The sequence below is a fragment of the Tamandua tetradactyla genome, chromosome 3, assembly GCF_023851605.1.
Source record: "Tamandua tetradactyla isolate mTamTet1 chromosome 3, mTamTet1.pri, whole genome shotgun sequence".
NCBI classification, from domain to species: domain Eukaryota; kingdom Metazoa; phylum Chordata; class Mammalia; order Pilosa; family Myrmecophagidae; genus Tamandua; species Tamandua tetradactyla.
In genome coordinates this window covers 179,621,227-179,638,502 of record NC_135329.1, presented here as the reverse complement: position 1 = coordinate 179,638,502, position 17,276 = coordinate 179,621,227, and the positions used below count along the sequence as shown (strand labels likewise).

Sequence of the window (17,276 nt, the reverse complement as noted above, 5' to 3'; positions counted from 1 at the left end):
GGTGCATTTGTATACTGACACATGGGCTGTTGCTAATCATTTGGCTAGATGGTCAGAGATTTGAAAGGAGTGTGATTGGAAAGTTGGCAACAAAGAGATTTGGGGAAGAGGTATGAAGATAGATCTTTCTAAGTGGGTTAAAAACATGAAGATATTTGTGTCCCATGTGATTTGGCACCAGAGAGTGACTGCAGCAGAGGAAGGTTTTAATAATCAAATGGATAAGATGACCCATCCTGTGGATACAAGTCAACCTCTTTTCTCAGGCACTCCTGCCATTGCCCAATATCTCATGAACAAAGCAGGCATGGTGGTAGGGATGGAGGTTATGCATGGGTTCAGCAACACATGGACTTCCATTCACCAAGGCCACCAAGACCCATATTCAGTCCCCAATATGGCAACATTCCCTGTGGTAATCAGCCTGCTCCCTGGTGGCAGGTTGGTTACATTGGACCACTTCCATCATGGAAGGGGCAGTGATTTATTCTAACTGGAATTGACACATACTCCAGATATAGGTTGTCTTCCCAGCATGCAATGCTTCCACAAAAACTACCATCCATGGGCTTATGGAATGTCTCATCCATCATCATGGTCTTCCACACAGCATTCCTTTTGATCAAGGAACCCATTTCACAGAAAATGAAGTGCAGGAATAGGCACATGTCCATAGAATTCTCTAGTCATATCATGTTTCCAATCATCCAGAGGTAGCTGGATTGACACAACAATTGAGTGGCATTTTGAAGACTCAATTAAGTTGCCAATACCTTACAGGTCTGGGGCAGTGTTCTCCAGGAGAGCGTGTATGCTCTGAATCAGTGTCCACAGCATAGTGTTGTTTCTCTCATAGCCAAGATTCACAAGTTCAAGAATCAAAGAGTGGAAACAGGAGTGGTAACACTCACTATCACCCCTAGTGAACCACTAGGAAAAATTTTCCTTCCTGTTCCTGAAACCTTAAGCTCTGCTGGTGTACAGGTCTTAGTTCCAAAAGGAGGAGTGCTCCTAACAGGAGACATAGCAATGATTCCATTGAACTAGGAGTTAAGACTGCCACCTGGCCACTTTGGGCTTCTAATGCCACTGATTCAACAGACACAATAGGGGATTATTGTTCTGTCTGGGGTGATTGATCCTGACTATCAAGGGTAAGTAGGACTGCAGCTACACAATGGAGGTAAAGATGAATTTTTCTGGAATACAGGAGATTCCCTAAGGTGTCTCTTAGTACTACCATGCCCTGTGATTAAAGTCAATGGAAAACTGAAACAACCTAATTCAGGCAGGACTATCAATAGTCCAGACACTTCAGGAATGAAGGTCTGGGTCACCCCACCTGGCAAAGAACCATGGCCAGGTGAAGTGCTTGCTGAGGGTAAAGGGAACATGGAATGGGTAGTAGAAGAAGGTAGTGATAAATATGATCTACAACCACATAAACAGTTACAGAAACAAGGGCTGTGATTGTATGACTATTTCCTCCTTGCTTTGAGTATGTTTTCACTTGCATATAAGCAAATATCTTGTTTTCCTCTTATCATGTGACATAAGTTGCATTGTTCATGTCACAGTATTTAAGTCATAAGATATGAAATTTAAGAGTGAATGTTACCTAAGGACTTCCACCTTATTCTGGAGAGATGTATATCAATTCTGGTTGTACGCAGGACAGTTAAGTATTGTTACGTGAAACATACGTGTGTTATTGTGTTCTATTTGGAAATTAAGCATGTTTCAAGGTGATGTGTACAGCTGCCAAGTTGACAAGAGGTGGACTGTGATAGTTAGATTCTGGTGCCAACTTGGCCAAGTGAAGATGCCCTGTTCTCTGGTCAGACAAACACTGGCCTGATTATTTGCTGCAAGGATATTTTTGTGACTGGTTGATAAACTGGAAGGTTGATGTATTAAATTATTAGGTAGTTGATTGCATCTGTGGCTGATTACCTCTGCGATCATCTAAGGCATGTCTCCCACTAATCATATAATCCAATCAGTTGAGAGTTTGTAAGGAAGAAGAGAGTTTTTTACATTGCTTCTTCAGCCAGTGAGCCTATCCTGTGGAGTTTGTCCAGACCTTTCATCAGAGCTACCAGCTTCACAGCCTGTCTTGTGGATTTGGACTCTTTCATTCCCATGATTGTGTGAGTTACCATTATAAATCTCATATTTACAGATATCTCCTATTGGTTCTCTTTCTCTAGAGAACCTTGATTAATAAATCTGCAAAGTCCCTTTTGCTGTCTATGGTAACATACTTACAGGTTCTGGAAATTAGGACATGGACATTTTGGGGACCATTCTTCAGCTTACTACATTTATATTCTCTCAAGGTTTTAAGTTCCAGGAAGGAGAGGAACCATGTCTGTCTTGTCCATTGCTGATCTCTGGCTGTCTAGCATGGCATCTTGCACAGAACAGATGCTCAAACATTCATTTGCTGTATAAATTAATAAATTCATTTTAAAAAATTGAAGCCATTTGCATGCATATGACATGATTTTTAATATTTACTTCTCAGTGTCATTTCCAAGTTTAACACAGGATTATCTGTAGCTCTATAGCTATTAAGGATGAGTGCCTTTTCTACCTCGACTTCCTAGTCCCAAGTCAAATTGTTCTACAAAACTACCTAATCTATGGCTCAGAATTCACCAGTTCTGTTCATAGAGTTTCTTGCATTAAATTCTCTTTGCCCAGTCATCCAACACCTAGGACCAATTCTCTTGAACTCCTTCTTCTTTAAAAGAGTTCTCATCTACCTCATGAATGCTACAATTCACATGAATTAGCATGTATCTTCTAGTTCAACAAGCTTCTAAGGCATCTATACACCCACAGTGTTCCTCCAGGCCAGATATCTATAAACTGTATTTGCATGTTCAACATCACCATTTCATTGACAACTGCAAAGATGGAGAACTTGAAACCAGTATTCTGAGAGCAAGATGATAGCTTAAAACATCAGAATAATTACAACTCAATTTTACTAGTCCTGTTTTAACCTCTGTCATTTTGGGAATTTCCCAGGTTAAATTATGCAAGGAGAGATGAAAAAAGTGTGTTTTCAAAGAAGGGACATAAAATAATTACATTGAATACATTTCAAAGTGGCAACTTTCTTAGGTTAATGAGGAAATTCTTCCAATTAACCAAACTAAAAATAGAGACAAGCAAGTCCTTGATATCAAGTGGTCAAGAAAGGAAAAGATGATTGATTAGTGCTATTTATTTTTTATTTTTTGCATGGGCAGGCACCAGGAATCGAACCCAGGTTTCTGGCATGGTAAGTGAGAACTCTGCCTGCTGGGCCACCCCTTTTTAAAATTTTTTACAGTTGCATTGATCCTATGTAGACATAGTCTGTAGGTGGAAGCAATACTCATCTGGTAAATAAAATAAACAGATTTAGGACAATGTAAATCTAATTCTGTTCATGAGCATTTTGCCTGCTCTGCTTTGAAATCTTGTCTTGGCTTACTTCACAAGGACCTTATGAAGGCCAAAAAAAAAAAATGTGGAGCAATATTTAAGTTCATTGTCTCCACCTAGCCTTGGCTAGACTTACAGCATGATGCCTGGTCAGAGGAGGCTGCTTTATTCATTTCTCACAGAGAAGTCAAGTAAATCAGGATTAGCTTCATCAGTACACCATGCTATTGTCCCAGGAGAAAGGTTCTCACCCACCACAATGCATGTGCACATCAGATGCAGCAAGAACTTTTACAATCCAAACCCATGACTATACTCCTTGTGATTCTATTCCCACCAGGGTCGGGAAGAGACTGCTCAGCCTTCTGTATTTTATCTTATCTGTTGCTGGCCTTCTAATGCAAGGGTTTAGTTGGAGGCTTTACACAGACAACATATGCTGGTTATAAAGGACTTTTTATCAACGACAAACTATTTTTGACGTAACTTCAGGTAGGCACTAGGTATCCAAGCATCATGATAGATAACAAGATTCTCACTTGATAAATGCTAGAAAATTACTTCAAGCAAAGAGAAACCAAGTCAAAGAGAGTGTAACCAAGAGGGTCGCATATATCCAATCCCTTGTTTTTGAATATTCAGGTCCAAGTTTCTGAACATAGTTAGGAAATTTGAAGAATGGACTTAAATTACATAAAGGGGAAGAAGGTTGTTCCATCTAAAAAGTCCTAAAAATATTATAAAATCCCTAAGGCCATTACCTCCCCCTGGCTTTGTGTAATTGGGGGTCTGCCTTGGGTGGTGGGGGATGGGTGAGGACATCCTTCTGCTTCCTAGGAGAGCAGTGTTGCTCCAAGCACCTACCTAAATTGAACTTAGAGCTACCCACAATTTTTTTTTCTCATGGGCAGGCATGGGAAACCAAACTCAATACCTAGAATTTTGAGCCCAGATGTTTATTCCAGCAACAAAACCTGACATAAAGCGACACACATTTGGAATTCAACCCTGCACACACCAGCAGGTAAAAGACGATGACCATTGAAGGAGGAAGCCTCCATATGGGAAGTTTACTCCCCTAGCAACTTCACTGTTGGGACTGCTGTGAAAAACTGCCCTTCCATTTAATACTTGCATGTGCTTCCTGTTGCTGCTATAACAAATGACCACAATCTTAGTGGCTTAAAACAGCACAAATTTATGATCTTATACTTGGTGGATGTCAGCAGTCCAAACTGGGTTGCACTGGTCTACAATCAAGGTGTGAACAGAGTGTGTTCCTTCTGGAGGCTCTAGAAGAAAATCCATTTCTTTGCCTTTTCCATCTTCTAGAGGCTCATGCCACATTCCACCTAGCAGTTCTGACCTCTGCTTCCATTATGACTCCTCCTTCTCTGACTCTCCCATTTCCTATTTTCCCAAATAAGGATCCCTGTGATTACACTGATCCACTCAAGTAACCCAGGATGATCTCTCCAGCTCAAGATTCTTGTCTCACATTTGCAGCATCCCTTTTGCCACATATCCACAGGGTTTGATGATTAGGACTCAGTTTCTTTGGGGCAATTATTCTGCCTAACACAATAGCCTTTTCCATTTTCAAACAGCCTATGTTTAGCCCTTCTTTCTCCCTTGTCTCAACCTACTACCTGACCCTTCTTTTACCCCAAAGTATTATATGTAACCTTCTTACTCTTTTACCAGATTGAGAGCTCCTTGAAAAGCAGATTTTTATTATACTTATTATTGTATTCTGCAAAGTCTTTAGCACAGTGTCTTGCATGAAGTATGTCCTCAAAAGTGCTTATGATTTTTTTAAAGGAAGAAAAACAATGACAGTTGTGGAGAACTAGCATTTGGAGTTCAGTGTGGCAGAGGGCCTGGGGTATGTGGGAGTGAAAGGTTAATTTCACTTCAAAGATGATAAAGGGGCCTGGGGTGCTAGGGTAATTCAATAGGGGAAAGGACAGTCTTCTCAACAAATGGTACTGGATATCTATAAGGAAAAAATGAAATGTGAACTTTACCTCATGCCCTACACAAAAATAATAGAAAAATTAACTTAAAGTCTGTAATATTTCTAGAGAAAAACACAGGGGAAAATTTTACAACCTTGGTAAAGGCAAAGTTTTCTCTTAGAGGATGCAAAAAGAACTAATGATAACATTTTAAAAGTCCATAAACTGTGGGCAGTGCAGTGGTGACCTGAGTTCGATTCCCAAAGCCTGCCCATGCAAAAAAAAAAAAAAAAAAAAAAAAAAAAAAAATCATAAACTGTGCCCATTCAAAACAAAGAAAAACTTCTGCTCATCAAAAAGACATTATTGAATAGTGGAGCTAAATTAGTCCTTGACAGGATTTCTACTTCCAGCCAAGTTAAAATAACAAGGACGAGATATACTTTCCTGCCAGAAACAATGAAAAAACTGGATAAAATATATGGCATTATGGTTATCACAACTTCAAACACAAATCAACAAAGACAGTGAGTCTATCCCTGAGAGAAAACAAACACAGTCAATCCCATAGTTCCCTGAGCTTTCTGCCTGGTGAGAGTTTATGACCAAGGTGCAGAGAAGGGAAATCCAGGTAGAGTTCAGTGGTCTTCTGGAATTGGGGGAAGATGGGGGTCTGAGTGGCTAGAGTTCAGTAAAGAATAAGAGAGAAGTGACTAGAGATCTACAGTGTCCTGGCCTAGTCTTCAGCTGAGTAACACCTGGGTACAGCGAGGACACTACCCAAAGAACTCTGAAATGATTAGAGGGAAAATACCTGGTGCTCACACAGAATCCAGGAACAGTTCCTGTTCCCACCAACCAGAATGGGAAACCGTGGGGTCACTGGATTTAGCTTCAGCACTGGGACAAATAAACCCCTACAATCAAGGCTGCTCTAATTCCACATAACAATTCTCAAAAGCAAGTCCTAGAGGAATCACACTGTTCATTAAATATCTCAACAGTATTGCAGAATAAACTCAAGAATATTTACAGGAGCATAAAAATACCCAGCACCCCAAAAAGGGTAAAATTCACATGTGTGACACCCATTTAGAAATTAATAGGCTTGTGAAGAAGCAGGCAAGGATGACTCATAAAGAGGAGAAAAATCAATCAAAGGCCTAGGAATTTCACAAATGATAGAATTAGTAGACAGTACATTAAGCCAGTTATTATAACAGTGTTCTCTAAGTTCAAGAAGCTAGGGGAAATATTGTACATGATGGGTAGAGACAAGATAATACAAGTGATCAATAAGCACCTGAAATGATACTCAACATCATTAGTCATTTGGGAAATGCAAATCAGTGAGATTCAACATACCTACTAGGAGGGTTATAATTGAAAAAACAGACAATAAGAAAGGCTGGTGAGTATAGGGAGAAATTGGAACCCTTATACCCTTATATATTGCTAGTGAGAATGTAAGTAATACAGACGCTTTGGAAAACATTGGCAGTTCCTCAAAAATTTGAGTACAGAGGTAGCTTGTGACCCAGCCATCCTGTTCTTAGGTATATATCCAAGAGAAATGAAAACATATGTACGCACATGAATGTGCTTAGCAGCATTATTCATAATTGGCTAAAAGTGGAAATAATACAAATGTCTATCAACTGATAAATGGATAAAGAAACCGTGGTATAATCATACCCTAAAATATTATTTGGTAATAAAAACTAATATATGTCACAACATGCATGAATCTTGAAAACATTATGCTAAGTGAAAGAAGCCAGTCACAAAATACCACATATTATATGATTTCATTTGTATGACATGACCAGAACAGGCAAATCTATAGAGACAGAAAAATAAATTAGTAATTGCCAGGGGCTGGGAGCAAGGGGAGGGTGCAGGTAGAGGATAGGGTGGGATAAAGAGATGGGGAAGGACTGCTAATGGGTATGAGGTTTCTTTCTGGGGTCATAAAAATAATCTAAAATTAGATTGTGGTAAGATCACACAAGTCTGTAAATATATTAAAAACTGCTGAATTGTGCTTTAAATGGGTGAATTTTGTGGTGTGTGGATTATATCTCATAAAGCTCTTTAAAAAAAAAATTGCCACTACAGAGATCAATCAGCAAATTGTCAAGAAAATGAAACATGACAAACATATAATAAATTCCGACATGACTATTTCATCATATGCCAAAGCTCTAACATTATACTTTTAAATGGCAAAACTGACTTCAAAACACAATATTCAATGTGCAGATTTGAATAACCCAACCATTGGAGGGAGCTTCAGGTTTGTGGTTTGGTTTCGTTCACAAGAAAGTGTTCAAATATCACGGTAGATAATATTGCTGTTACCGTAAACATGAATTTTCCTGTGGCTGACTGGAGAGCAGTATGCGGCCTCCAGGTTGGAATACTATTTTATGTCTTTCATAAGTCACAACATTATTTGAATAGCATATTTCATTCATTTAACATTGCTTAAGCACCTGCTCTCATTGGTAAATTTTTGTGTGTGTGCATGTCTCCCTATTTGGTTAAAGGCCTTAAAGAAAGCTTTTAAATAATTCTTATCAACTTGAGCACTTTTAGATTCCCTTTATTGTACCGTTATTTTGCATACTTGTAAAGTGACTATTCCTAATTATCTAAACTTGCTGAATAGCTTAACTACATTTGGAGATTGATTTGTTTTCCCTGGCCTGGCTCAGTTCTTCCATTATGAGTTCTCCTTCATATTTTCCAGTGAAAAATTTTTTTTTCCTATTTTAATTAGAATGCATTTTAGTCCTGGAGTCTTCTAGACAAAACTTTCAGCTACTGAGAACCAGACTAACATTTTAAACCTGGAAAGAAATCTTATTCTTGTTTCCTTTGTGCCGTCACTTTTGTGGACATGCGCAGCAGCTGGGTTTACAGGTCAGCAGATGCGATATGAGAAACACTGTGGGGCAAGCCTCAATCGTGGGAATCCGAGAAAATAAGTGTGCGCTCCAATAAAAACAGAGCAGCTCGCTTTCAAATCTCCCAGCTTCCAGCAAGCCCTGGTGTTTCCATTTGGTTTGCGGAACAACTCTGCCTCACTCTCCCGCTGCTGCCGTCTTTGTCTCTACATCAGCAGCACAAAGACCAAAGGAAATCTCAGGAAAAGGGTCTGGTAGTTGCTTTACTTGAAGTGAGGAGAGATACATGATTTCACAATAAGAAAAGATATCTGATGTAGTCCCCTTTGTTTCCTTTCTCCAAGTTTTACAGTCTTTTTTATCTGTAAATAAAAAAAAAAGTTGTACATATTTTTTCAAAATGTGCTGCATAATACAACTTCATACATTTAGGAAGCTGACAGCTGCCCTCTGAGGGATAGCCTGACAGCCTAAAATCCAGGAATCAATCATTTAGATATAGCGATGCTATGCTATTGCTCCCGATATGTATTGCAGCACCCAGGAACCACTTATTTGAGATATGCCATCGTAACTCTGATAGATTAAAGCACCACATCCAGGAAACAATTGTGTGGGGGAAAAATGTGATCATAGATCTGCCATGTAACTGCCCAGCATCCAGCAGCCAACCAGGCAAGTCTGTGCTGATCTGAGTTTCCAGAAACCTGCAAAGCAGCATGATGACAGTTCTGTTCTTCAACAGCCCATTATGAACTAATTAGCATACATGAATTGCAGATTTGAAGCATTAAAGTGATGTACAAATCATTAATTTTTTGTCAAATTCATGTCATCCTTGTGTATGCCTTCCTATTTTAATGTTGCATGACAGGGAAAAGAGGTACAATGTTCTGTATATAAAGAGGAGAGATTTGGGGTGGCTGATATAATGAGATCTATTTAAACAGTATGCATTTTTCAGCTTTCAATATATCTGCTTGGAAAAATGCTACACTGCCCCATTAAGGTTAATTGTGAAAGGATGTTCATATAGTCAAACCCCAGGGTAGTTCTATCGGTTGTCTCGATGAAGCAGGGGATGTAAGACCAACTTTGCATTTCAACTTTCTTTTTAAAAATAGTCCCCTTACTGAGAAATAAAAAAGAGCCATAGACTCCTTCTCACTGACGATGAAGAAATAATACTATTGAGAATGAGAGTTGGGTGTTTAGGTGTGAGGGCTCCAGTGCAGCAACTCTATTATTTTTAACCCAAAACCAAACTTAATTTATAAAGACACATAATGTAATGCAGTGGAAAAGAGAAAACCATATCACAGCTGACTTTCATACTGGAAAAGGCTTCTAAATATTAATTTGTGGTTCTCTTGTATTGTCTCTCTATATTTAATTACTAAAACTATTTGCGCTTAAACAACCATTTGGTGTTTCATTTGAATTTCTTATTTCATATTACAGTGGAGTCACAATGCTTAATTTGTTAGTGCTATAATCGTTTCCATGGCAACAGACTCTGTTATATATAAATATGTATGTGGTATGTATATATGTTTGTATTATAAATATGTACTACAGATGATTGTGACTTCATTCCAAGAGCACATCTCAGAAGGGTTAGCTCTCAAGGAAAACCCTAATTAAAAATGCAGATAGGGCAGTGCGATGGTGACCCAGTGGCAGAATTCTCTCTTGCCATGTCAGAGGCCTGGGTTCGATTCCTGGAGTCTGCCACCTCCCTAAAAAACAGAGGAAAAACGCAGGCATACTTTATGAATACACAATAATGGTCACAAACTCAGTTCTCCTTTTCCCATGGGAAAATGGAAGTTCTGAAGAAGGGGGAGATGTTTGTTTACCTCGTCTTGTGAGATCTGTTCTGTTTGGGAGCAGAGCCACTCATGCCCTGGGTTCATACTCCATGGACCTCTTCTCTTCTGTGTATTCTCTTTTCCACTGAGGTTTTTAACCAGGAAAAATCTAGATAAAATGAAAATCAAGGGCAAACTCCAGGAGGAGGTGTTTTTCCAAAGGTCAATATAGTAAGAAGTCTGAGGGATGTATTGAGAAAGGAGCAGGAAAAGGTGAGATGATTTCTTTCATTTGCTTTGGTGAATGAGGGGAAATTTTTATATATATGGATAATATATATAATATTCTATATGTGATCTTCACTATAAATAATTAAGGTAGATTTTATAATCTTCATTTTAGATTTTAGGGAACTGAGGCTCAGTGGATGAGTAAACATTTTCAAGGTCAAACAACTAGTCATGAGGTTAGATTTGTCAAAGCCTGTGCTCTTTCTATAATGTCACCTTACCACCATGAGGCCTTCTTTAGTGCCAGGTACCAGGGTTATCAGCCCACTTCTAGATGAATAAGCCTCACCCGGGTCCCGCCCCCACTGTGAAACCTGGGGCAATGGCAGTGATATGCCTTTCACTGGAGATGACTCTGGTAATATACTAAGAATCAATCCGAGTGAAGAGAAGGGTAGAATAGCATGGCCATCTCTCTCAGTAGGGATTATTTTCATATCCATGAATAAACAACAGCAACAAAATGACTACAGTAGTTTAACTAAACAGGGGTTTAGTTTCCTCAAATTGTAACAAAAAGTCCAAAGATAGGCAGGCCAAGACTGATATGGAACGTTTATGTCCTAACAGGGACTCAGGTTTCTTATCTCTCCACCATGCCATCCTTTGTGTGAGGCTATAATTTTCATGCTCACAAGATGGCTGCTGCCCCACTGAGCATCACAACAACATTCAAGGATAGTAGAAGAGGAATGAACAAAGGGCAAATGCACATATTAGTTGAACTTGCCTCTGTTTAATAAATAACGTTTCCATAAACTGTAACCAAATTCTGTGCCTTCTTATAGGTCATTGGCCAACGTTATTTAATATGGTCATCCCATAAAGGTAAAGAAATCCGTGGAGGTGAGTAATTAACTGAGTCCAGTGCTGCCCTTAGCAAAACGGGAGAACAATTATTGGGTAGGCAATGTGCTGTGGTCATATTCTGTGAGAAACATTTCCTCATGGATTCATCAAGAATATACGCTGATGTAGGGAAAAGACCATTGCCTTGGGGAAAAACATTAAATCTGTATTCTGGCATGTGGTTTGTTACCAGCTTGGCCCTTACTCATTTTCATACTATTTCTTGATTCCTTAGTTTCCATTCTTAGATCCCTTCTTTGTTTAATCCATCTAATTTGGTGTATTGTTTGGCTGCTTGATTGGTATTTAACCATTGGCTCATTCACTTGGTGCCTCTGTAGCTCTAGTAAGGTGGTGGCTGTGGGTACACTGTGAGCGGGTGAGTTTGGCAGATGCTGTGTAGTCAAGTGGCTCCAGAGCTAAGGAGTCACACTGAACTTGGTTCAAATTTGAGCTTCACCTCTTATAAATGGCATGACTCTTCTTTAACTTCTCTAAGCCTTGATTTTCTCATCTGATAACCTCATCTGATTTTCTCATAGATGATAGGAAGAGTGAATGAGTCAATGCACAGAAATCACTTAGAGTAACATCTGATACGTTGTAAGCATTTGAACAATGTTGACTAATATTATTATTACTATTAGTCAAATTTACTGGGATTCAAATCATGGCTGCCATTTTCTTGGACATGATACCAAAATTCTTTGATCTTCAATTTTATCACATGGAAAATAGTCATTGTGCAACATTAGTGATGATACATATGTAAAGAACCTACTATGATGACTGCTAAATAATTATAAACACAATTAACTAATTGTGTTTGTCCATCCCCCCTCTCCCTTTATTAGTAGAATTCCATTTTGTTCATGATAGTGATATGTCTTACTAAATTTACTCACTTCCCCACTCCCTAGCAGCTAAGGAATGACAAACTTCTGAGCAATGTAATGCAAGTGGAATTCCCTTAAGAAAGCTTTCTTTCCTGAGAAAAAAGGCAAAACCTTACTTTGGCCCTGTTTCTTCCTCATTGTTTGCCTGGAGGTGCTGCACCTGTCTAGAAAGCATGAGGATAAGAGCTATAAACTCATATTTTCAAGGCAGGAAACTGATGGCATCACTGGACGCCTGAACCAGCCTTAGAATGCTCACCCATAGATTTAGTATACAAGGAAAAATAAACCCTTACTGGTTTAAGCCAGTATTTCTTAAGTTTTATTTTATGTGCAGCCAAACACAATCCACAGTGATATAGGTTTTTACCACATAGAAATTGTATTAACAATCATCATCATCATCATCACCTCTATCTATGACATGGCCCCAGGATGCCCATTATGTTCTAGTCTTATGGGCAATTACCAAACGGTTTGACCAGGCTCCATGGAAGAACGTAAAAGGAAACGTTGCTTAGGACAGTTCCTGGGAGGGAAGTGGAGAAACCCTGGGACTCTGAGGTACAGTGACCAGATAGTAGCCAGATCAACCCTGACAGTTTAGAAGGGACTGCTAACCCAGGAGAACATTGTGCATGCATTGAATCCCACTGAATCCTTCTGAGTTTGTAGTCTGGATATCTATGGATTTATTACCCTCTGATTGCCTATAAGCACCCAGGTCACATTAAGAATATCTGGAACAGGGCTAAAGAAAGATCAAGAGCTGACTGAATAATGTTGCAAACATTGTGGATAATGTTAGCCACCAATAATTAGATTTAGGTAAGGAGTAACTATCTCCTCCATAACCTCTTTACTAGTTTATAATGAAAGTGAATCTCTGACCAATATGGCCATGCACAGACAAGTATTAAACAAACATTGATTAGCAAGCAGGCACAAAACAGCTATTTTATAAGTTTGATGAAATTCTATCTCTTGGCCTTTTAGGTGTTCTAACCTAAAAGTGAAATGTTCGCTTGAGGCAGATATGACTGCATTCTAAAGGCAGTATTCAGTTAATTTCATCGTAAACATCAGGCAACTTGGTGTTCATCCCAAGTTGGTGTTAATCCGTGAATTCTCTAACCTTATTGCCTTAAGATGTAAGCCTTTTCACTCTATTAATATCATAAAAAATTTACCCACAAAGTAAAAAGCAAATTTATCTGCTGTTGTTTGTCTTGGAGCAGTATAAAATGGGATAAGGCAAGATTAAACAATAGAGCATCAAATAATGAATGTTTGGATTTATAAGAAGTTGTCAAATGTAAAATACCACAGTGGGTTATTAGAAAAATTAAGAGAAAACATGAAACAAGTTTGACTGAGAAGTTCAAAGCAGCTCTCCTCTTTTCAATACTAGAATATCTGTATTTGTAGACCTGCTCTAATTTCATAACCATAGACATTCATCCCTTTGATAATTTCTTGTTTATTAACAAGCATCCACTCTATGACTACTAATTTATTTATTTATTTATTTTTATTTAAAAAGTTTTTTTTTGCATGGGCAGGCTCTAGGAATTAAACCTGGGGCTCCAGCATGGCAGGTGAGAATTCTGCCACTGAGCCACCGTTACACTGCCCCTAATTTATTTTTTGCACAGAAAATTATGAGAAAACAATTAAAGAATATTCAAATATGATGCTGGATTGGTAGTAGCATTGTTTCTATTTTCAAGAAGCTGAGACAGAGTCTGATATACAGACTCAAGGGTCATATGAAGAAATAAAGGAAAAGGTCTATTCCTAGCATCCTTATCCTTCTCTGTCAGCTCACTATCTTCCTTAGAGGGCTGCACTCACTCTCCCACCCATCGACCTCCGACACAGAGGGGAGGCCTTCTAGTTCCTACACTTGCTTTCTGGCTTATGTAAATGTGCTTGTTCCTCCTTTGCTTTTCTTCCGAAGGAAAACCATTCCAAACCTTGCTATTTTGTCTATTCAATCATTGTAGACATAAAGGCTAAATATTGCCAATTCAGCATATCAAGAGGCTCTTGGTTTGGGTCTGTAAGAATGAGTACACTGATGGAAGCCAATATTGTGATGAAATAGTTGGACTTTCTTGAGGAATGAAGAGGATGAGAAGAACTCATTTCTACCCAAAGAAACTAATACCCAGCTTGCCATGAACTTGTCTATATTTTTCCTTCAAACAATGGTAGCCTATCTCATACTTTCTCCATCTGTAAAACAAAGATAATATTTTAGCTTCCTTCACAGAAACTATAAAATAAAAGTTCATATAAAAGTTTAGTTAGGCACTAAATGTTAAACCAGTTCCTAATGATAATCTACTGAAGTCTTTATTGCTTGAGCTTCTGAGAATTAAAAACCACTGGCCCTTCCTGAAAACTTTCCACTGCGGATCGTGTATGCCTCCTAGGTTCTCTGTAATTAAACTTCCTGGAAAGGAGGGGGCTGGGAAACTGTAGACCAGTTGGTCCATAGATTAGAAACAAACAAACAAAACAAACCACCATCAAAACTAGTAGCTAAATGCATTAAATAGTTAAGTGGTGGTCCATATGAGGACTGCCCCTTTCTCTCTTATATCCAAGGATGAATACTATGATGAGTTCAAAAGCACCCTAAGCTTAAATACCTTTGGAAAAAAACAAGCTGGTTTAACTGATATAATTATTGTGCATCCATTGAAGTCTGAACAGCAAAGTATTAAAAGCAGTCAGGAAATATTACATCTCCCCTCTGAGACCATGATTGGGAAAAAAAAGGTAGGACAGCTCATTTTTAATATGAAAGCAGGATTGGGCCTGATTAGTATTTGAAATATTTCTTTCCCAATTTTGGGCAGCCTTAGAATTTGGCTAGTGAAATATAAATGAACATCATTGTACATGACAACTGCTGATCCAAACCACTTAAAATTCCCTGAATGTCCTTTTCTCTCGTAGACTGCCAGCCAGAGTCTCATAATCAAAGCCAGCAGACTCGACAAAAAGGAAGCTCTGCGGTGGAGGCCCCGCCTAAGCTGTGAGGGGTTAGAGAGATAGCTGTTTGTTTTGTGAAGACATGAATCACTATCAGGGCCTTTACAACATTTCCAGCTAGGTCACAGTACTCCAAGTCACTCTGTAGTTTTCTCAGAGGCAAGGGAGAGTGGGAGACTCATTGCTGCCTTTTTGTTTCAGTGAAAATGAAATTCAATGGAAAAGAAATCCACTTCCAAAACCACGTCCCCATGCTTCAGGCTGATGCCAGAGTCTAAGAGAAGTATTCAAGCATCAAACTTTAAAGCCATAATAATAAAGGTGGCTGATTTGCCTAGTATACATTTTTGTTCATGATTTGGAAAATCGATGAAGACTGAAAAAAATATTAACTTGCTTTCAATTTGTTCTTGGAGAGAAATGTAATCATGGTTAGTCCTTGGCCATCATAATGGGGCAACTAAAGCAACTTCCTAGGCCAAAAGAAACAGTTCATTATGTACAACTAATTCAGGAGATAAGGCTGAGTTGGTGTTTTTGGAAGCCAGGACCTTATCTCTCCATTTGGTGTAGTCTAACACTCCTAAGATTCCAACCTCTCTGGAACACCCTCCTCCTCCACCCAGAGTTGATCTGAAGATTTTATCTATGAGATCTATTAGAACAAAGAGCCCACTAATTAAGCAGCTAACCCCAAGACTATGCTGTTAGCCTGGGGGACTCATTTTATTCCATTAATTTGAGAGCTGCTACTTTATCTCCAGCAGTAATTGGCACGTTAAGTCTATCTCTACCCAAATACATGGGAGGAGATGCAACCATTTACTCTAATTTGAACTCAGTTTTAATACCACAGGGTAGCCCAGCAAGCTCTGCATCTTTCTGTTAGTGATCTTGAAGAAGCATCCTTTATAGTGCTTGGGAAAACTGCTCCATCTTTATCTATTACCTATGTGAATGTTTTGTGTTTAGCTAATCCTGTAACTGATAGAACCAAAATGTTTAGGATATTTTGGATTAATTCTGCTCTCTACAGCCCAGTCTGCTCTTTGCTGTATGAATTGGGCATGAAAGGTCACAGTGAATCAATCCTGCCCTGGGTTTGCAAAAATGTGAATAGAAGGTAGTCAGTCATGGTAGCTCCCTTTTGTGAGAAGGTTATTAAAGTTCACTGGAAAACAATTTCCCCAATCTCACATTTATAATTGAATACTGCGGTTGTGAAGTTTCAATGAGACAAAGTATGTGAATGTGCTTTGTAAACTCTGTAAAATAAAAACTCTGAAAGGATAGCTGTAGAAATATTCTTTGATTCTTGCTCAAGAAGAGGATATGGGGGGGGGGACATCACTGTCTAATTTATGTACTTCACTAATGTTTGAAGTTTTAAAATTACAAATAGTATTACTTGTGAAATCAGCAAAATATTTAAGAATCTTTCCACTTTTAAATGTCCACAGGAAGGGATATAATAATAGGCTATCTCCTTCCCTACAAACCCACTGTGCCCTGGATTTCAGATATTTTTTATCAGGGGTAATTATCAATATTTTTTCAAGGAAACAAATTAAATATCATATATGTAGTTGAAAATAGGAAAAATGAAGCTAGATTTTGTTCAGAATCATGATATATTCTGTAGGTATAAGACAGTTTTTAAGAAATTGTGAAATGTGATCTTTTTGGGGTGGGCTTTTTGCTTAAAAGGTAAAAACAACACTCTCATAAATATACTGAGGAAGCTGTTTGAGAACTGAACCTCAGGCCATTCCAGGTCACCAAGAGGATTGCCCTGTAGTTGTAAATAAAAGGAGAATGCATATGGAAATTGAAATCAAACATACTCCCAGGGGATTAAGGAAGAATTCTGAAGGGAATATGTAACCTTACCTCTCGTCCCTTCCATTAGCAGTCTCTACTCTGCTATTCCCTGTTCTTCCTGCCCTTACTGTGGGCTCCAGTCCTCTAGGGCCCCTTTGGACTTTGGAGTCAGAAGATTTGAGGTCCAATTACAGCTCTGCCAGTTATTAACTGTTTGAGGCTGGACTCTGCTGTGAGAATTCAATGAGACGGGCAACAAAAGCAATCTGGAAAGTGCATGTCACAAACAAGTATAAGGCG

General features: G+C 38.7%; 1 long non-coding RNA gene across 2 annotated transcripts; it reads left to right on the top strand.

The window, feature by feature from the left end:
• Positions 1 to 9,883: 9,883 nt before the first annotated feature.
• On the top strand, positions 9,884 to 16,445 carry LOC143678004 (uncharacterized). Of its 2 annotated transcripts, XR_013173006.1 has the most exons (3): positions 9,884 to 10,389; positions 11,196 to 11,253; positions 15,120 to 16,445. It is a non-coding gene; the product is annotated as an uncharacterized LOC143678004 (long non-coding RNA). The 2 variants fall into 2 exon arrangements; XR_013173005.1 differs by lacking the exons at positions 9,884 to 10,389; positions 11,196 to 11,253 and adding an exon at positions 12,559 to 12,716.
• Positions 16,446 to 17,276: the final 831 nt, after the last annotated feature.